We start from the raw sequence: 22011 nt of genomic DNA on the forward strand, positions 1-22011 counted from the left end.
AGAATCACCTCTCTCAATCAGCTGACCATGCTTTCTTTTGATGTAGCCTAGGATGCATCTGGCTTTTTGGGCGGCAAGTGTGCACTGCTGGCTCATGTCCAGATTCTTGTCCACCAGGAACTCCCAAGTTTTTTTGATGAGGCACATAGTGCTGTGGTCTAGTTGATTGCACAGGGGTGAGTGATAGGTTGGACTGGATGATCTTGGAGGTCTCTTCCAACCTAATTGATTCTATGATTCTATGATTCAACCTTTATTTATTAAGGGGTCACAAAAATAGAACATGAAAGGCAGAAGGCAGGTAATGATCTAGATTTGAAGTATGTATGCCTCCTCTACTATGCATTTACATTTCCAATATCTACAGAAACATTGTTTGTCTTTGGATTTATTTTTAACATGAAAAAAAAAACCAGCCCCAAAAATGCAAAAATATATTACTCTTGAATATTCTAGTGCTGAAAGACAAGAGATGGTGAAATACATCTTTGTATCCATCTGTCTCTTTACTTACTTGCAGGGTGAAAAGGAGATCAAAAGGCAGAATAACTGTCATTTGGCTGGCATGAGGAGGGACATGGCCTCTGTTTCTTGTCTGCCTACATAGAGTTGTCCATGATTCTGCATTCCTTTGAGTATCTGCAGGTATATTTCACATGCTATAGAGATACCAGGACCTAGAAACTGGGTCATTGAATGTATATCTATCTGTCTTAACATTTGTACAAGGTCTTTGTGAGGGGTCATGTTAGGGCAGTCATCCCAAAATATATGGCCATGGAGTTAAGTGACTAGAAGACTGCAATAGCAAACTTCCTCTAGGTTTAAGTTTTATTCTATCTCTAAATCTTTTCACCTAAACCAATTTTTTCCATTATTGTAATTTGGCTGATTTTGTGAGTGAAACTAATTGGAACATAATTGACTTAAGTACTATGAATGCCTCAAAAAGAAGTGGGGTAAATGGGTATCAATTTTCAGGGAAATTAAGTGGATGCAACATGTATTTGCCTTCCTAACAGTCCAGTTAGGGCCTATGCTTACATGATGACTCAGTTGTGTTCAGTCCCAACGGAAGTCTTCATGAACAAGAGGAAGTAAAAAAAAAAAAAAAAGAGACAAAATCTGGCTATTTTTTCCTTAGTCAATTGAAGGACCAATTGCCCCATCCTGGTCCCTTTAGACCAAAAGGGAGTTTTACTCATTGACGTTAATGGGGACAGGATCTGGCCCAGTAACTGGCTAATTTGGAGCCGCTTCTGTTGCCCTTGCATCATTGTTGCCAAAAGTACAGAACATCCTTGCCTTCTGTTTTTCACTCCTTAATGTTTCTTTAGAATAGTTAGGCGGAGAGTGACTGTAAATACTTAACCTTTGTCAGTGGCAGGCATTCAACAGAGTTTGGCTGCCTTCTCCTATTTCCTTGTGGACATTGATTTAAAAATTCATCCAAAACATTTGTTCAGAAGGATATGACTAACATGAGAATCTGTCATTGTGTAAACAGAGTGACCAAGAACTATTTGGCAGTGTTTTGGATCTGCTGGCTAATAATTAGATATTTGCATTTGGTTTTAGCACGGCTTGTGATGATCTAATGTTGTTCAGTATTCATCTGGACAGCTCACCAGTTTTTTTATTTATTTATTTTTGTATTTTACAGTGATTCAGCAGAATCTTATGAGCTAGAAAGAGCATTTAAAGAAAAAGTACTTCTTTCAATAACTGATGTAAAATTTCAGTCGGGATCTCATTAAGAATGACATGCTGAGCTCACATGAGAAGAACAACGCCTGTCTTTACTGGAAACATTGCAATAAGGGTGAGTGAAGTCATTGCTGTTCCCTTCCTAAATAGGCTTGGACTGGAATAGAGTCCTCTGGGTTGGGAGCAGTTTTAGCCTTCGCTGCCAGTTTGTTCTGCAGAAACGGAGTAAATTCTCTTGGGAAACCAATCTGAAAAAAACGAGCTTGAGAATTTTTGGGGAAGAGAGTGATACATGGTTCTGATACAGTCAAAAATATATTTAAAGTCATAAAAAGTTGCTGATGGTTGGGCAGTTTCAGAAGAGTACATTCATTTATTGACACTTCTACCACTGCAGCAGGTATAATGTTGTACTGATCCAACTGTGCCAAAAGTTATGTGAACAGCACATATATCAGTCACTAATTCAAGTACACATTCACTTATCATGAAAACTACAAAGCCTGTGAAGCCTTAATGATACAGATTCATGTGCACAGTGATAAGCTTGAAGGGCATATGAATGGTATTAGCTTGTGTACCTTCTACTGACATTGTTTTCAGGGCCTCATAAGGGAGTAGGAAAATATTGTGCAATAGTCAGTATGAACAAACTTGCTTTTCCTTCTCACTGAAGAGTTTATGATAAAATTTGAGGACAAGACCTTTTACTGCCCACTGGAGGAAGCAAGAACAGCATTACCCTGTCTGACTGTTTGGAGAAAAAATTGTGTTTCCACCTCCCATGCCTCAGATCACCAAAAGAGATCCTAGAAGGTAAAGAAAGTTAAATAATTTGCTCTGAGGACTATGAGCATTTAAAATGTCAGTGCAATATACTTTCAGCTGAGCCAGGTTAGGTGTCACCCTATTAACTCCACTTCCTGTGTGAAACATTCTCTCTTCTTCTCTTTCATTTCACACTGATAAGTGCTTTAGGTGGAAAGTTGCAAGATGGTATGGTACAATCACAGAAATCAGAAGTCATCAAATCTGTCCCTCTGCTTTAGGGAGAGGTGACAGGATGAGAAGCTAGCAATACTATGCTATGCACATGTCTATCTTTACCAGCCACCTAATTGCAGCTGAATGTGTCATGTTTTTCTAACAATCCACTCTGCAAATTGGAAATCTGTTATAGGTGTTTGATTGGTTGGGGTTTTTTTATTTATTTGTTTGTGTTTCTTCTACGATTTTTTTCCTCTTTATTCTGTGATACTTGATTCTTTCATTAAGCACCAAGAGCATAGGTGCTTTGTTGCCACTTACAATATGTAGATCCTTTCACATCTGAGAGACAATGGCAAGGCTCTGTGATAGATGCTGGTCAATATTTCTAAAATTAACAAGACTGGGATTTGATTTCTGTGGGGAGCTTTGGTATGAGCAAAGTGAGGAGGAGATGCACATCCTATCATGAGATACTTTTTTCCTCAGAATTTTCTCTCCCTGTCTTTCCTTGGTGGAGCTGGGCGAGTGATTTAGTAATAATGAATCTTCTATCCCAGTGTCGCCTTTTCATTATTTCTTTGCTCATAGTGCTGGCAGTAAAAGACTGATTCAGAAAGGAAAACAGTCTAAAGATCTTGGCCTGCAGTGCTTTGGAGATGTGATTAACTTGCCAGAGACATAGACAGCTCAAAACTCATTCAAAGCAAGAGCCTTGGGATTATCTGGTAAATTTTGGATGTTTTCCAAGATGGGAATGAAACAGAAGCATCTGGATACTCTGCATTCACACTACAGTGTGTCATACTAGACATGTCTTTCATCCTAGCTTTAGATATACTTTCCAAAGAGGTCACTTTTCTGTTCCTCCACATTAATTTTTCCCACCCTGAGCAGTGAGAACTCTGGTTCAATAGCTCCCTGGTTACACAGCAATAAAAGCCCCAGAACTTGTACTGGGTTGGTTAACCTGGTTAGAAAAAGCTGAGTACTCCTTATGTGAACATTTCCACCAATAGATAAGATGGGGTAGTAATTTTCAGTCTGGATGTAGTGATGAAAAACTGTAAACTTCTCATCTGGAACAGCTGGAGCTGAAAGAGGATCCATGACAATGTCCTGAGACAATTAGGCCAAGCAACAGAAGCAACTGAGCTGTGTTTATACAATTGCCAAGCACTTAAATGAAAAGATTACCTTAAAACCTGCCCCAATAGGCACTAAAATACTAGATCATCCTGCCATCTGTTCCTCTATTCGAAAACTAACATGCTTAATTAACATCTCCTCCTTTCCTGGTCTCATATGCTCACAAAAAAAGAAGTCTGACAAGTTGATCACAGAGATGGGTTCTAAATACACTAGTATGAGTACAGAATGACTGCCCTTTGAAAAAAGGAAAAGGTTAAAATGTCACAACGTGCAATTACAATGCCAAGAAGACAAGTTCTAATAGAAATCCCAACTGACAAAATTAAACCCAGACGAATCCTCTTTCAAAGAAACCTGAGAAACAAAACAAAATAAACCAAAACAAAACCCCAAAACCCAACAAAACAAAGAACCCCGTGAGCTGAAAAGCTACATCTGTAAAGTTTGAAGCTTCCTTATCATATACTGCTATGAAAATATCTTAAATGAGAATAATATTTGATAAACTTTCACCTCACTTAAATACTTTATTTATTTAGTATTACAGACAATGTGTGTGATTTTCAAGAAAGGCAATGTGTTACTATGTGTCCAGCTCTATAATGAAGACTTGACAGTAAACCATTTGCTTAATTCCCTCAACTACTATATGCAGAGTACATAGTTATAAGCCAGCTGGTAATACCAGCTTGATGCATCCCATTAGAGAGCCTTGGTTTTCAGTCATTTTTCTAATCTTTAACAATTCAGTGTGTAATATTCCCTGGTATGTGCCAGCTTCAGATATATTTTTTCCCCTCAGCAGATTGGATCAGCTTGTTTTATGAATGAAGTTAGGAGAAAAGTGTTTTGGATTCATCAGATTTAAAAAAGAAGGTGGAAAAGTCATTCATCAAATCTTCTAATGCTTCATGATTTGGAGTAGGGGCTTGAATTTTAGAAGCACATAGGACTTGCTCCGTGGACAGCCTTTGGCTGCTACATTTCCTGACTATGATGTCAGCAAATCTCTCTGAAATCCTCCGAAATAAAATGTTTGTCTCTCCTTCAGAGCTGTTCATGGAGAGGATGACAACCTGCTACTACTATCAGTTTGTCCTTTAAGCCTAGGGGCAGAGGCAGGTCTCAAATTTACAATCCTGCCATGATTTGTCTATCCTTTCCCCCATTTTATGATCTAAAAAGTTGGACAATTATATTAGGAAATATGCAAAAAGAATATAGATGCAATTTCAAGAGAATATTAAAACCTCAAATTTAAGGTTGTCTTAGTGATCCTAATTCAATCCTATTATGCACATTGATGTAGTAATGAAAGGATTGGTTTTTTTCATGCTAAAACCTGTGTTTCATTCATTACATAAAATGCATGTGCTCAGGGTTAGATATCACAAGAAAGATCCTACAAGAAATACAGGGCAAAGAAATGAAGCACAGAATAAAAGATGTACAGAACATTAGTCATCTGCTACGTCAAGATGTTTCAAGTAATATAAAGATAGGAATATAGAAGGAAAATAGACTTTCTGTACTAAGAACACATACCACAATGCACAGACATACACATACCTATTTTCTTCTCTTGATCCTCTTTAAATGGGAGGTGATTACACAGTAGATTTAATTGCTATTTCCTGGTGACTCAGGCATTAAGGCATAAACTTTCCCAGATTGTTTGCAGACACAGCCCCTTCAATTCAGCATTTTCCTCCTCTGTTTCAGAAGGCTCTTCAAATGAAGATTTACACTCAGAAGTGTAATGAAACAATTAGAGATAGTTTTCTTTACCATAATTTCTGTAAAATATTGCCATAGGGACAGAAAAATTATCATGATCATGAAATAATGTATGAGATGGATCATATCACAGAGTTCTCTCCCCTTGGCAATGTTTTACTGATGCTCTTTTGAAAACCAGTCAGAATTTACATCCTCTACCTGCATGCAATTTGCAAATAAGACATTCATTTTTTTCAGACTGACTTCAGCACAAAGCCTAATTTTATAAACCTGTAAACTTATGGATACAATTTTACATTTCCATTTTGTTGGTGTAATTTAGGTCCCTGGAAGAGGAGCAAAGCAACACCTCGAATTGCTAGGTGAAATAATCGCTCATTGATGTCATAGAAAATATCCCATCTATTTCAAAAGCATAATTTCCTACCCTGTATTCTTTGATACCAAGGAGAAAGACAAATCTGATGCTTGGTAATAAAACCCTGGCCATGCTACAGTCTCTTTGTCCCAGTCCTACAGTGCCATGAAACTGACACCTCTTGCCTCTAAGGATTCCCACTATAAATTAAATCTCTTCATGCAATAAAGCATAGAGTTTCAAGAACCACTTTGTGGTTTGCTTTCCCTTAATGGAAAGGAAATACAGGAGGCAAAGGAAACATAATTGGAGCACTCTGCTGTCTTGCTTGTTCTTGGGCACTAGAGTAGTCTAAGCACACTATAGTGCATGTAGATAACTGTGCAGAACATTCTTGAGGCTGCTCTAATTTATGCAGGATACTGGACTGACATCTGGCTGCCTCCAAACTCCAAGGGAAGATATAAGTGGCTTAAAGCCAGTTTTCCCTGTTCTAGTGATGAGAGCAACTCAGCCAAATCAGAAAAGCTGGCACATAAATATACAAATTATAATAATAATATTTGGGAGCAGAGGAATAAATAGATGGCAGCCTTAGCAAATGTGGCCCAGTGGTGGTGCACAAGTAAACCACCATCTGCTGGAGGCTTTGCAAGCCTTTAAGACTTGCACTTTTGAGTGTGCAGATTTTTATTAGTGTAGTTAGATCATCAAGGCAAGGTTTAGGGACAAATAACTCAACTGTGACTTCTGTTTTGATTTCTTTCCAAAGCGCACTTCCAAATGCTAATAGTAAAGTTTCCTGTCACAAACCTTCTTTACTTTACTGTGTGGATCATATAACAGAGATGAAAAGAGGCTGGCTGGGTATTCCTGCACTCCTTCCTCCATCTTTCTGTGTGCTGATGTTTCAGGATATGCTGTCTTTCCAGAAAACTGCAACAAGAAACACTGCAGTTAGAATCTGCTGATTTTTGATGTTCACTAAATGCACAGAAGCTATGTTGTATGGTACTCCTTCCATCTTAAAACCTCCCCTTTTTTTGGCCATCGACACATGCCACTAATATAACTTACACATATTTTGTGGTTTTCCTCCATGAAAAGGAAGTATTTAGCTCTGAGACACTGTAATACATTTGTTTGGTTTTCACAGAGATTGACTGCCTGAATGCTACCTTTTCAATCAGCTCTTAATTGTTCTACAAGCTGTGGGATGAAGGGCCTTTCATATTCTACTCTGACTTAAACTGGGTCCATCATTTGTACTGATTCCTTCAGAAGATGTCAGTTCTTTCTGCTGTGTAAATTTGTAACTGCATTTTCTAATGAGTTGCATCACTTTCTGTCTGCAGATTGCTCATAAGATTTCAACTGAGTTTGTTACCACAGACATGTGTGGTGGTTTTTTTGCTAATACTTGTAAGATCATTAGATGGAATTATCAAAAGGAAATGTATACTTTAGATGCAAAGTTGTTGTTACTGCCAGAGTTCCTTGGAGTAATATGTACAGACTAAAGCCCTGATCATCTTGCTAACAAGTCAGACATGAGTAAGAGACAATATGATGACAACAGCTCATGATTTCACCTCTAATCTCATCTAACCTTTATAGGGCAAGAGGGGATCACAGAATCACAGAATCAGTCAGGGTTGGAAAGGATTCTGGTCTAGCCTTCTACATGTTTGGGTGGCACTGATAGTTAGTCGTCCATGCCTGCTTCCATGAAACCTATGTTGTCTGGTCTGGGACTGAGTTTTCCTTATGACAGTAGAAAATGATCTCTTCCATCTGCTCTGCTGAGAGGAAACAAAGAAAAAAGACAGTCATTTTTAGAACAAATACTACTTGTTTTCTAAGTCTGCTTGGATACTCTTGTACTGAGCATTTTATTCAATACAGTTTTTGATGTTGCACTCACAATAAAAGACAGGAATAGCCATTTGTTTGCCTCAGTCTCTCCCCATGGGAAGACATTTCTTTTCCTACCTACTATCTCAGTTGGCGATTAGGAAGATGACTGGTAATAGGACTGCCACTGTCAAAGGGTTAATCTGACTATGAGTCTAATGCTTCACATCATGCAGCATGGCTAAATGTATCTGTAATTAGAGTTCATTAGATTTGTCAAATCTCTACGTGTTTTCCTGACTCCTGTCTCCTCACATGCCTTTGTCCAGCTGACTCACTGATTCATGACGTCTTTTCAAACTGCATCACAGGTAGCATTGATGTTTTTATTTACAGATCCATCAGGTTTTTCTCTTTATTAAATTTTGCTCCCTTTTCCCCCCTACAGCATCGTCCAAGAGAAAAATTCCAGGTTTACTCAAGAACAAAATTACAAAGAGTCAAATAAAAGAACACAAAGCTGCTCACTGTGCAAACTTTGAGAAGCAGAATGTTTCATGGAACTCAATGACAGTGTTGCAAAGAAATGCTAAGTGGGCTCCTTTGTGAGCTGACAGAGTGGCTGTAGTTCAGAATAAGAAAAACATCTGTGAGGCTTTCCAAAGTCACTGTCAGAGCTGTGTTTTCACTGAGAGGGAAGAGAGAAAAAGAGACTAGCATCAAAGACATGCAGAGAAATCATGCAAAGAAACTACTTGAAGAACAGGTGTTTCATGACAAGTCAGAGCACAGTAACCCAGCTGAAAAAATGCTGTGACAAAGCACAACATCAGCATGGTGAGTGTTCAATATTTTCCCAATCATAGCTATTGTTTTGCTTAACTTACGCTGCCAAATAATGCTCCTGCAATCTTTTAGGTACAAGGATCAATGAGCTATTAATGGTGCCACTGAAAACACTGAGATACACACAGTATCTTTTTTATTACATTGGCAGGATGGCTGCATATCCTGCTTCCCTCAGTGCTGGAGTCAGGACTTCTCCATTCTGCTTACATCTATAAATAGAATAAAAACTTGGATCAGATCTGAGTTTTAGCATTTTTGGTCACTGTGAACTGAAGGAATCAAGGGCACACCCAGTGTAAAAAGAAACACAGTGACTGCATCTCTTTGTATTTTTTTTGTCCATCATGATGCACATACTAAGCCAATCAGGAATGACTAGTAGGGTTGAAAGTGATCATCACCACTATTAAATACTGGTTCAGAGTTGCCCTTTCTGCACTAGATTTCACAGCATTGAGACTACAATTTGTTTTAATTTCATCTGTAAAGAAGCCATTGGAACCATAACAGCTGGAGCCAAGCTGGTGAATCCTGTGTCCTACAGTCAAAATTTGGTGGTTTGGCCAGTCTAAGACTTACATGAGGTACCAGTAAGTACCTGAGACCAGTCAATGGCTACCATTCACCTTACACATCCAGAGGAATGAGAAGATAAATGCTTGCTAACTTCTTGTTGGTGAGATCATTCAGTTAGAAAGTGATTACATGCACCAAGCAACATACAGCCGAGGGTGGAATGGACTTAATTTATAAACCACTTTGTAGCCCCCTGGATTTTGGATTGATCTGGTCACAGGGCAAAAATTAAAGCAATTAGGCATGCAGCAATAATTACGATCTCCTAGGCATGAGCTATTAGCAGCAACAGCCTGGTGTCTTGTTGGTGGCCTGTACTTCTAGGAGACTTTGATTGTCATCTCAGTCAACATATATGAGGAGGATAGGAGGTAGGTGTAGAAGCTTAGGTGGCTATGGTCTGTGCAAGTACATGTCAGCTCTCTAAAGAGATGTATACTAGGTGTGCATTTTCAGCTTTGCCCCCTACTGATCCCTTAATAATGATGAAAATTAGGGCTATAGAATGCAAAATGACAGAGTTCAGGTTCTCTGCTGGCTTGAGTGCATGGTTTTGAGAATTCCAGACCTGGCAGCATTTCCTATTTTGGCAAAGAGACGAGGAGCAGCTGTACTGCTGGGAACCTGGATAATCAACAGTTAATCCTGAGGACACAGTTTCTCTAAAATCAGATGACTTCTGCTATGTCTGAAATGCTATTTTTGTGTTTCAAACTTCAGGCAGACTTCTAGCACAGACACTCCTATATCCCAGAAGGCTGATTTAAGTGCATCTATGTTTAAAGCCTGGAGAAACGGCATTTAGTCCACTGTGCCCTGGGTCTATTGCATAAAGGATTAGGAATTTTATCCTCACAACTGCTGCTGCTCTTCACCATAAGCAAAGTTTTCTGAAACTTTTTGGTCTAACAAATGCGATAATTTCTGGAGAAAAAGACCAAGCTATACATAAATTAACATAGACCACATATATTTGTGATAAGTCCTTTTAATCCTCTACCAGCCTATTCACAGGACCTCATTCAGTTAAAAAACAAGAAGAGCTTCTTCAAATGTGCCTAGATGACCCCAAGACCTAAATCAAATTCTTTCCCAGTGTCATAAATGGTCATGGTTGTCTGAGACTTCCACTGAGACATGAATTCCCAAATATTTAAATTATGACTGAGAAGCAGGGCCCTAAGTCACTTAGTTGCTTCTGAAAACTTCATGTGAGAGATAAAGTATAATTTCAATCATCAGGCTCTACCTGCATTTTGATGTGGGCAGAATTTCAGATCGAAACTGGAAGATTTCTTTCCATTAAAAATGAAAGCTAATACAGATCAACTCAACGAGGTAAAAAAAACAATTGAATCTCATATGAATGGTAAATAAAGAAACTCACCTAGTGAAAGAATCCCCAAATCTACTAGCATGAGTTGCACAGAAGTGGCTTAGAGGGAGGGGTTAGAGAAGTCAGGTGCTGCTTTACCCACTGCTGACTATTAAGAAAAGGGAGGATGAAGTGCTGATGTCACAGTGCTTGGAATCCAGCTGCCTCCTGGTAAGACTGGTTATAAAACTGTCATTGGAAAATTTATCTCTGCAATCAATATCTCCCTGCTATTCACTTCCAAGATGGCACTTATAGAATCACAGAGTTGTTTTGGTTGGAAAAGACCTCTAAGATCAGCAAGTCCAACTGTCAACCTAAGACCACAGAATCACAGAAACATTTAGGTTGTAAAAACCCCTCAGGATCACCAAGTCCAATCTATAGCCCTACTCTACAAGATTCACCTTAAACCATATCCTTAAGCACCACATCCAAACGACCCTTAAACATCTGCAGGGTTGGTGACTCAACCACCTCCCTGGGCAGCTCGCAAGTGGACATTAAACCAGAGAACTTGGAAACTTCTCATCCTATATAGGGGAATTCTGTGCTGTGCAATTATGAGAACTATGTGCTTATGTGAAAGAAGCTTCTTCCATTTCTGAGGATCATCAGTCACTAGGGAACAGCAGTATGGGACTGTCAGCCCTTCTGAAAGATATTTTGTCACCAACCAAACCTGATGGTAGAAATAAATGTACTTTGTTCCTTTCAGATGTAAAAGTTGAGGACTATGTAATGCATTTGAAGGCATGCACAACATGCATACTCTGACTTTCTTTCACTTGTTCAATTCTGTGTTGGCTTCTGCCTTCCTAAATTCAAGTCAAAATGATGCATCAAACTCCCAGATTTTTTAGATAGTTCTGTTCTTCAAGATTTGTCTTCTGCAAATAGCAATCTTGATTATAGTGTAATAGCCATTTTATAAATCTCTCTCTCTCTGTAGGGTTTCTTTTGCATAAATCAGCATGAGACTGCTGAAGATAAAGGGCTGAAACTCATACTATCTCATAGTAATCTTAGAGAAGAGCAAATAAACACATTTGAGAACTACAGTATTTTTAGAGAAGGAAATTCTAATTACATGAGCTTAGAAATGGGGTATACTCTGACAGCTGGGATTTAGGAATAGCTCCTGAATTTCCCATTCAGCACATAACTATGCTCCAGCTCTGGATTGTAATTAACTACAAGTACTTATGGTGTATTTAGGAGGATTTATGCATCTGTACACCAAAGATGTGTTTCTTTCCTTGGTAGCTGAGTTCTAGACTGTAAATGAAGAAATAGCATAGCCACAAAAGGACAACGTGCAATTTTTGTTCCTAAAGTATCTACAGAGATTGACATTAGGCGCACTGATAATAAGAGAAATTTCATGTCCTGAATAGCTGTAGGCCTAGTTGAAAAGAACATTGACGTACAGAAAGTGTGAATTCCAGTGTCAGATACAGGAAATCTGTGTGTGAGAGAGGTGCTGAACACATAGAGAATCATAGAATCAACCAGGTTGGAAAAGACCTCCAAGCTCATCCAGTCCAACCTAGCACCCAGCCCTGTCCAGTCAACTAGACCATGGCACTAAGTGCCTCATCCAGGCTTTGCTTGAACACCCCAATGGGCAGCCCATTCCAATGCCAATCACTCTCTCTGGCAACAACTTCCTCCTAACATCCAGCCTATACTTTCCTTGACACAACTTGAGACTGTGTCCCCTTGTTCTGTTGCTGATTGCCTGGGAAAAGAGACCAACCCCCACTTGACTACAACCTCCCTTCAGGTAGTTGTAGACAGCAAAGAAGTCACCTCTGAGCCTCCTCTTCTGCAGGCTGCACACCCCCAGCTCCCCCAGCCTCTCCTCACAGGGCTGTGTTCCAGGCCTCTCACCAGCTTTGTTGCCCTTCTCTGGACATGTTACCTCACTCTTGAATTGAGTGGCCCAAAACACCTGCGCTTGAGGAGAGTTCTTCTTGAGAATATCTTTTGTATGCCATCTCTCTTCAGTTGGTTTCCAGCATACTTATTTTTGCTTTTTCATCTCCTTATTTTTTTTTCATCACTGACAACACTGCATCTTGATGCCTACTTTTCTAGCAAGAGCGTAAGAATGGCCATACTGTGACAAAACTAAGTTCCAGCCAGCCAGAGTGCTGGTAGAGGGGTGTCTCATTATTAGAATAATATGGACATTAAGGTCTTCTCTACTATGAGAGTGGTGGAACACTGGGACAGGTTGCCCAAATAGCTAGCGGAGGCCCCATCCCTGGAGACACTCAGGATCAGGCTTGATGGGGTTCTGAGCAACCTGATCTAGTTAAAGTGAAGTTGGACTAGATGACCTTTAAATGTCCCTTCCAACGCATTGCACTCTATGATTCTACTCTGCTCTCCTGTGAGATGTGAGGTATTTCAGTAGGGAATAGTGCTTCTGTTCACAGGATAATAACTAAATGGCAAGAGTTGCTGTGATAGTTGGCAGAAAGGTACTTCCTGGATGCTCAATACAGGAATTAATGTCAGGATGGCTATAAAGGGGAGGGAAATAAGGGAATAAATAAATAAATAAGCTTATATTTTCAAAAGGAGTTATTTTGGGAACTGTTTTGGCACATTTCCTGGTTTCTTGTCCTGGATGTGTGACGGTAAGTTTAATTAGTTTTTTTTTCTCTACAACTTCTGAAATGCTGCTCTGGTAATTTATGTCCAGTAGGTCATTCATTTACTTTCTTCCTCTTTTAATGCACAACTGTCTCAGACCTGCCAAAAACATACAGTGGCACATGATTCATAGTGATTGATGATCAGACATAACAGGTGAGAAAAAAGAGGAGGTAGACATAAGAAGTACTGTTGGAATTGCTGAGTGAAAGACCTCATATGTTACAAATGGAGCAAAAAGATGTTTTCCTTCGGTGCTATGTTAACCCTCAGCAAACCCTCTCTCTGGTAGATAATCCTTATACCATCATATTTTGTCTCAAAGGGCTTGGCTTCCACTACCAGAGGAATTTTACTGCCATTTCCCACTAAAATCAGGTTTCCTAAATCACGTCAGTAGGCGTGATGTGTACTCGGAGGATCTGGGCCATCGTGTCAAGAACAAGGCACCTGAAGGACTGGGTAAGTGAACTGCTTTTGTCCCTCGCAGAGGTAACTTGTGAACTAGAGACAGAAGCATTTCAAGTCCTGTTAGGGTATTAGAGAGCTATTTTTCTTCTGGGGGAGGGAAATAGGCTTGTCTATATCAGACTCGGACCTTCCCTGTGGTGAGTAAAATTCCTTCTTCAAGGTTCCTGCCTAATCTTCCTGTGAGACTTTGCACCAAGACTCCTGGGCTATGCACTGTGTGTGACATGAAAGATACATTGCAAGAGGACCCTGCACCCATTTGTGAGACTTAGATCTTCCTTTCTTAGTGCCTTAAAAATGAGACATTCGTGGTGACATAGACGCTGAGTCAAGGTACCAATTGCCATGTTGTACTCAGGCAGATTCATCCCTCCTCACAGCTCCTCCCTTGTACTTGCATAGCAGAGATCTTGTCAGCACCAGAGGTCCCAATTCAGGTAGTTATTGCCCATGTGCCATCTGACTACCCTGTATATTGCTTCCAAGAGGTTGCCTTTCTTTTGCCTTTATTTCAGCTGGTTCCTGTGAGATCTTGCTTATCTGGAGTCATTTACTGCAGGCAGCAATGAGCCATCCAAGTCCTGATAATAGGCAGGCAAGAAGTTGCATTCTGGGCTTCTATAAGTTCAGTGGAAATGTAAAATAATTTAATTTCTCCCTAGACACCAACATATTTATCTTTCTGGCTGAGGCCTGCATTATCGGAACAGCATGGGAACAAATTCTCATTATGCTGATGGAAATCAAATTCTGTTTCCCATGTAAACCATGTGGTGCAGCTCCTTGCTTTTGCTGCCATATGTTTTCATGATCACAGTGATTTGCTTTGGTTTGCCTTCATTTACCTCCTAGAAATATGAGAGTCAGGGGAAATGATAGGTGCTGGATTTGCATCTGCCTTTTTGATAGCTTTGTGTGTTATTCAAATCCATGTATTTGTTCCCAGAGGAGAAATATCATCGAGGTATTGTTAATGCTAACAATATATCACTCTTTAGAGCAAGGTGAAAATGTTTTCACTATTATTATTTAAAAAGCCAGCACTTTGGGATGTTGTAATCTTGTGAAACCCTCAGATATTGAAGATCAAATTTATCAGTCAGCTATTGTTATGCACTTTCTGCCCGTGAAATGGAGATTCCCTTTAACTTTCACATGCAATTTAAGATTTGTCTGTTGAGGACATGGACTGCATCAGGATATTCAATCTGTCAAATCAGTGATCCTTCGAGATGGTGAACTCTCATGTTTCCAGGAACCCAAGAATAAAACTTAGCTGGATGGACCAGAAGTGTTTCATCTATAGGCTTCTATATAGTGGCTCCACAAACAGAGCTCATTTAAGACTCTTTAAAAAACCCAGAGATTTACACACTAATGGAACATCTTTCTTTAATTATTTGACTCTAAATAACAAAACAACATCTCAGCATCTCAAATGCTGACGCCCTGGTGTCAGAGCACTGTGCATTTTGGTATTACTATAACACCTTTGGCCATAGAAAAGGTCTCACTGATCTTTTTACAGATGAGAAATTGAGGCAGAAAAGAAACTGGGATCATATTCATGACCACCAACAGGAAATTCTCAACTGAACCTAGAACGGAAGCTGAATACTAGCACAATAGCATAGATGTTGTCTTATCTGCCTAAGAACCTGACTTTTGAAACAGCCTTCAGATCTGGAGATATTCATATTCAGCTGCAAATTTGAGCCCTAGGTTTCAAGCTACCCTGCATCATGAAAATTTCCTCATATCTGGATTTTTATTAAAGTTTATCCATCTGTTGTCCAAATCCCATCATTCTGGGGAGAACTCTTTATGCCTAAACTCTTCTCTCTTTGACTTCAAGTGAACACTTTGCCTGCCAGACATTGATCTTTGAACTGAATTTCCTTGCCAGCCCTTCAAAACTGTTGCTGTCACCATGGCATCTGATTTCCATATTGTGTCTGAGAGCGACAGCAATTATTTCCCACTGGAACCGACTTCAATGTCACTACACTGATTAATCAGCAAAGGTTACTATAAGGGAAAGTATCGGTCTTCCTTTTCCATTGGAGCAGGAAAATGCCAGATCTTAGCAGCACGGTGCCTTGGGGACAGTTGCATTAGTTTTCCAATGAAAGGCTCTGAGTAAGTCAAACCTCCCAACCCCCACACCTCCCCTCCACTCCCCCTTCCTAAAACATACATCGAGGTTTAGCACAGAGTTAATTCTATAACCCAGGCTTCTTCCCTTTGTCTTCTTTTCTATTTCTTTTCTTTTCTTTTTTTTTAAATGCTATTGACCTCCCATTTCCTTGTCAGTTAACACCAAGCAATTCCCCAGATGGAGAGAAAGATTTCTACTTTGAATATCTCTGAAACACATTTAAAGCCAAAGGCTTTATCATGGGAATAAAAGCACTGAGGTTCTCACAGCTGGGAAGATTTATACAGCTGAGCTTTACCAGCTTAAATGCCTACAGACAGAAACAGCTGAGCTATGTATTATTTCTTTTTCCCATCTTGCAAGGGAGATGAAAACTGCAGAGGCAGCCTGCAGATAGATATGACTGACAAGGGAGGGGCAGAGCTGTCTGCCAGTAGCTGCTGCAGTAGCATTTTTATAAGATAATTTCAGCTTCAGAGGTGAAGGGGCTGGGGCTGACATGATCACCCTATCCAAGAGGAGCTGTCCTTTCAGCTAAAGCACTCCAGACAGTGCCGGAGAGTCTTAAGCTTCAATCACGGAGCAATGAAGATGATGCCATGCCAATGAGCCCCAGGAGAAAGGTGTTTGATGGAAGATGCAGTGAGCTGAGTGCTCTGCAGAACTGCTGTTTACAGTCAGTGCAAAAACTGAAGCCGAGTAGTCTCTGGTCCTCTCACCAGAACAGGGGAAGATTTGTAAGTTCAGTCTGCCTCACACAGAACAGGCAGAAAAGGAGATACCCAAAGGCTCAACTCATCCACCACCATGAGGATGCGCTTACCTAATGGAAGAGACCGACAGACTCCTCTAAAGAGTCTGCAGTGGTGTTGGCCAAAGGTGAGCAGAGTAGCCTTGAGAGCTCAGCAACCACAGAATCACAGAAACATCCAGGTTGGAAAAGACCCTCAGGGTCACCAAGTCCAACCTATTACACTACTCTACAAGATTCACCTTAAACCATAGCCCTAAGCACCACATCCAAATGACCCTTAAACACATCCAGGGTCAATGACACCACCACCTCTCTGGGCAGCTCATCCCAGTGCCTGACCACTCTCTCCATGAAAAACTTTTTCCTAATATTTAATCTAAACCAACCCAGTCTCAGCTTGAGGCCATTCCCCCTTGTTCTGTCTCCAACTACCTGTAAGAAGAGACCAGCACCAGCCTCACCACAATGTCCCTTCAGGTAGTTGTAGACAGCAATGAGATCTCCCCTCAGCGTCTTCTTTTTCAAACCAAACAGCCCTAGCTCTCTCAGCTACTCCTCATAGGCCTTTCACCAGCTTTGTTGCCCTCCTCTGGACCTGCTCCACCACAATGACATGAACATGTCTGTGCCTTTGAGCATCCCCTGCCTCTGATGTGAGTTTGGTGCACTGTGTATGCACTGCTTCTGCTGTCAGTTACCCTTCATGTCACATGAACTCTGGTAATGTGGGCTCAGCTCCTCTGTGCATAGCTTCATCACATCTCTCACAGACCTCAGACATGACTCTTGTTATTTCATCATTTCCAAGGGCCTTTGTGCCAGATAGGGAAGAGTTGTAGAATCATGATAGAAGTCTAGGAACAAGCAGAGCTCAATCTCTAGGGATTCCGTGTTCACCCTACAATGAAAAGAAGAGGCCTTCAGAGTCTACACAGCCATGCTGTGCTCTTCATCACTCTGATTTTCTCATCCAGGCAGCCTGGCAATGCATTGCTCCCAATGTGCCTAGTCAGGCTTGTGATCCAGCATTGCTTCAAGAACATGTTCACTCTGAGCCTAGGGCCATCCCTGCTTATTTCAAAATGGAAACTAAATTACTTATGTTCTTAGGAATGCCAGTGAGCTCCTTTGGATATGGTCTGGGTAAGGATGCCCAATGTACTTATAAATCTTTGGAGAAGCTGAGATGAACTTCATAAATGCTGCCAATAAATCAGCTTAGGAGGGGAAAAGAAAGAATCCAACAGACTTAGATATTGATTAGAAATGTCTTTTAGCAACAGGGAAGAAAACAAAAAATCCTAAATTTAAGGGGTCTAGAAAACAATTTAAAAGATTGCATTGTCAGTAACAATGTATCTAGTGACTGAAGCGCTCAGAAATAATGACTGCCTGTGCCTGAGGGAGCTCATAGGGGGTCTAATTTACAATACCAGTGAAAAACCTACCTTTTGAACACCAGATTACTGGGGATACTCAAAAATCACTCATTCTGCAAAACTTATGTCATCATTCCTGCCTGTCAATATCCAATTGTTGTCTTATTCTTAACTGTAATTTTTCTTAGGATATGGACTTTCAACAAACATGTAGCAGCTGTTACTCATGTTTCTTAACACAAGAGCCACCCTCAGGGTCAAAACAAAGGTCCATTTACCTTAATAACCCATTGCTCACAATGACTGTAAATAAGAGCAGAATGGGGTCATCAGAACTAGACATTAGGTTCAAAGGCCTTTCATCAATTTATATATTGTGAATTTATATAGAGCATATAGATGTTTTGTGTTTGCCTTTATCCTTTTGGTGGCTCTCAGCTTGAATTTCGACTGCCCTTGAGCACTGTAGGGATGCCTTACTGGGAATTACACTCAGCAGTTTCCAGATCTTTACCAGTAAAGATAAGGTAGAATCCATCACTGTGCAGATATAATTTCTACACATGATGCTTGGTAGGTGTTTTGGAAATGCCTTCCCCCCACCTTCTGTCATTCAGGCTTGCAAGATTTTCCTAAAACCTCCCAGTTGTAGATTTCATTCCACTGGTTAAATTTCTATCATTTGCAGACTTTGCCACCTTCTTTTCCTACAGCCTTGGTTTGCTCTGAGAATATAGATCTCTGAGTTTCCACTGTGAACTTCCTTCATTTGTATAAATCTAACAATTTACTGCTAACTTTCTCTTCCATCTTTTATTCATATTGAGAGGATATTTTGTTTTTCCTTTGTCCTGACAATTTAGTTTGTAAAGACTGTAATGAATTGCCTCACAAAAAGATTTTCTGAATTCAAACTTCATTATTTTAATCAGAGCAACCTTTCCCTATTGCTGCCTGGGGAGGTGGTGGAGTCGCCATCCCTGGAGCTGTTCAAGGCAGGATTGGACGTGGCACTTGGTGCCATGGTCTAGCCTTGAGCTCTGTGGTAAAGGGTTGGACTTGATGATCTATGAGGTCTCTTCCAACCTTGGTGATACTGTGATACTGTGATTGTCCACATCTACTAATTCACCTCCTCTTGTAGTTCCTCCTGATTTTCCTGTGAGCCACATCAGGTTGATCCCTGAACCCTTTTTAAAGCTGTCACATTTCCCATCCTTCATGACTTTGACACCAAAGCTTATTTATGCAACAGGAAAGACACTAAGCTATCAGATCAGCAATTTCACATCTGAATTCCTGAGATCTCCTGAATAAATACAAACCGTCGAGGCTTGGAGTCAGATTCCTTACACTTTTTCCAATTGTCCTAAAAGTTCATCCAGCGAAGCCTCAACATGAGACACTCTTGCAGCTTCACATTCCCAAAAAAGCTCAATTATGAGAAAACTTTTTCTACAAAAAGCAACAGCACAGAGAACTACCTGAAATGAGCACTTTACTCCTTCTGTTACTTACTGGAGAAATCCAGGCTAGAAGGACAATATGGACTATGGTTAGTAAAAGACACAGAGTAATCTAGACTTATTTTTTTTAACTTGTGCGTGGTAGTCTTACTTCTTTCTTCTTTCCCTGAGTCCAGACATAGAATCAACCAGGTTGGAAGAGACCTCCAAGATCATCCAGTCCAACCTAGCACTCAGCCCTATCCAGTCATCTAGACCATGGCACTAAATGTCTCATCCAGTCTTTTCTTGAACACCTCCAGGGACGGTGACTCCACCACCTCCCTGGGCAGCCCATTCCAATGGCAAATCACTCTCTGTGAAGAACTTCCTCCTAACATCCAGCCTATACTTCCCCTGGCACAACTTGAGACTATAATTTTTGGTTTTAAACTTTTCTTGGCCCTCCTCCCAAACTCCAGATACCTCCATCTCTACCACAAGGTCAAGCTCTACCCCTGACCTTTCCTACAGTATTCAAGAGACTGAGGCACAGAATGCAGGTATTAGTTAGTTGAAATCCCCATGTTAGAAGTCAGCACTCTCCAAGTTGTTATAGACAGAAAAATAAGAAAAAATGGCCCATCCTTTTAATGTTTTCATATGCCTCACTGAAATCAGGGGACATCTGATGGGGAAAGTAAGAGAAATAATTTAGGCTTGGGAGTGAAGTACAGGTGGGGATGGATCACTTTAACACTTGGGAATGGGAAAAGCCAACAGTATAGCAAGAAGAGTGAGGGAAGGGAAAGATGCAGATTTAATCTCACCTTTGGGTGAAAAATTGGAAAACTCAACCCCAATGTGTGCAATTCTGCATTTATCTCATGAGAGTGACTGAACATCTCAGTGCAACACATCCTGCCTGTGCAAGCATTTCCCTCCCTCCTCAAAAATTCCAGCCCCAGACAGGAAAGCTTTATTCCCTCAAAGAATATCTTCATGTAGATGCCAGGTGTATTTTTGTATATTGTTCAGAGACTTCTGTTGCCTTGCAAGCTCAAGCTGCACATCCTTGGCTAGTCAAGCTTTGCTGATTTGCACCAGCCTAGCCTGCAGACTCAGAAATGCTTTGTGCTAATCCTGTATGACCTTCAGTGTTCTCTTTGACTTTGTAGATGTCTTTGCAGCTGCTGAATAAAGGAGACAGAAAAAGCAGAAAACTAAACTATAGAGGCACATTACTGGAAAATCTAAGCCTGCAGGGAGGAAAAAAAAAAAAAAAGAAATAAAAAACCCCAGAAATTTGCTGTCTCAGCTTCCGACCTCAAAGTGTAACGACACTTTTAGTGATCGTAAAACTTGTGATTTCTCTTAAGCATTTGGGAAGTTGTAAAAGGGATAAATGATTTTCTTTGCAAATAATACAGAATCACAGTTAATATTCAAAGGATTTTGCAAGTGCAGTTTTGTTTACAAATAAAGAACAGAACCATACTTGTCATGATGCAGTGTTCACAGATGATAGAGGTGCAAGGGAAAACTTTGTGGTTCTGAGTCTTTGATCCCTGAATGAACTTAACTCAACTTAGAACACCACTAGAAATTAGTCTTAAAGTATTTCAGGAAAAAAAATAAACATTAAATTGGATTATTTCAGGACATTAAGTCAATTCCACTGTGCTTTCTCACAAGTAAACCAAACATCCTTACTACTTAATGGACCATTATCTCAGCTATCAGCAGCAGATAGCCCCCCCCCCTCAAGAAGATTCCTTCCTCCCTCCCTGAACGTGGGCTGCAGATTCATTTTCCCTTCTAGGTTTTCTTGACAAAGTATACTCAGCATTTCTGAGCTGCACAGGCTCAGTGTCTCTGGCAGTGGGATCAACTGCATGAAAAAAAATACCTAGAATTGAGGAATTGTATGGGAAAAGTACACAATGCTTGAACACTCTGGTACTTTGTGTCTGTGGATGCAGAAGTAACTACACAAACACACTCTGTTGTTGTTTACGTGTATGATGTCTCATCTATGAGGTTCATTGTAGAATGAATAGATATTATCACTTGGGTTTTCTACCTGCTTCCCATATGTCAAAGAAAAAGTGCTTTCCTGAGGTAAATGACATTTAATTTTATACTTCTATCTACAGATTTGGGGATGGGCAAGTGGAAGGAGGAAGGACTTTATATTACCTGCCATTTCAAGAGGGTAATTGTGGTAAGTAGAAGGATACAATCATCAGAATTTCTTATGGTCTTTCAGTAACTTCCCAAATCTTCAGTAATGTCAGAAGCTAAACTTTTTCTTCACTAGTAAAGAGCCCACAGCAATGTGAAGGACCAGCAGGGTGTGAATGGAGGTCAGCACTAGTGGCTGCCTTGTAATTTAGGAGGGCACTACAGTGTGACTGTGGCTCCAAGCTAGTTGCAATGGCTCTGCTATATTCTGCAAGAATTACAGACAAGCCTCCAGGTCATCCAAAGAACAGCTGAGATTTATCAGATGGGTATTGCCTGTATTGGTGACATTAGTGTG

At 40.3% G+C, this 22011-nt stretch overlaps 1 long non-coding RNA gene across 2 annotated transcripts in view; it reads left to right on the top strand.

The window, feature by feature from the left end:
• LOC135181042 (uncharacterized) overlaps nt 1-21686 on the top strand; it is a 185323-nt gene extending 163637 nt beyond the window's left edge. Inside the window, exons 1-5 of one of the 2 annotated variants that reach the window (XR_010304669.1) lie at nt 573-645; nt 1664-1822; nt 8247-8635; nt 13588-13724; nt 21626-21686. This is a non-coding gene — a long non-coding RNA (uncharacterized LOC135181042). Of the gene's footprint in view, nt 1-572; nt 646-1663; nt 1823-8246; nt 8636-13587; nt 13725-21625 lie in introns of those variants that run through there. The other variant, XR_010304670.1, reaches the window with a different exon arrangement.
• Nucleotides 21687-22011: the final 325 nt, after the last annotated feature.

The sequence above is a fragment of the Pogoniulus pusillus genome, chromosome 14 (assembly GCF_015220805.1).
Source record: "Pogoniulus pusillus isolate bPogPus1 chromosome 14, bPogPus1.pri, whole genome shotgun sequence".
Classification (NCBI taxonomy): Eukaryota; Metazoa; Chordata; class Aves; order Piciformes; family Lybiidae; genus Pogoniulus; species Pogoniulus pusillus.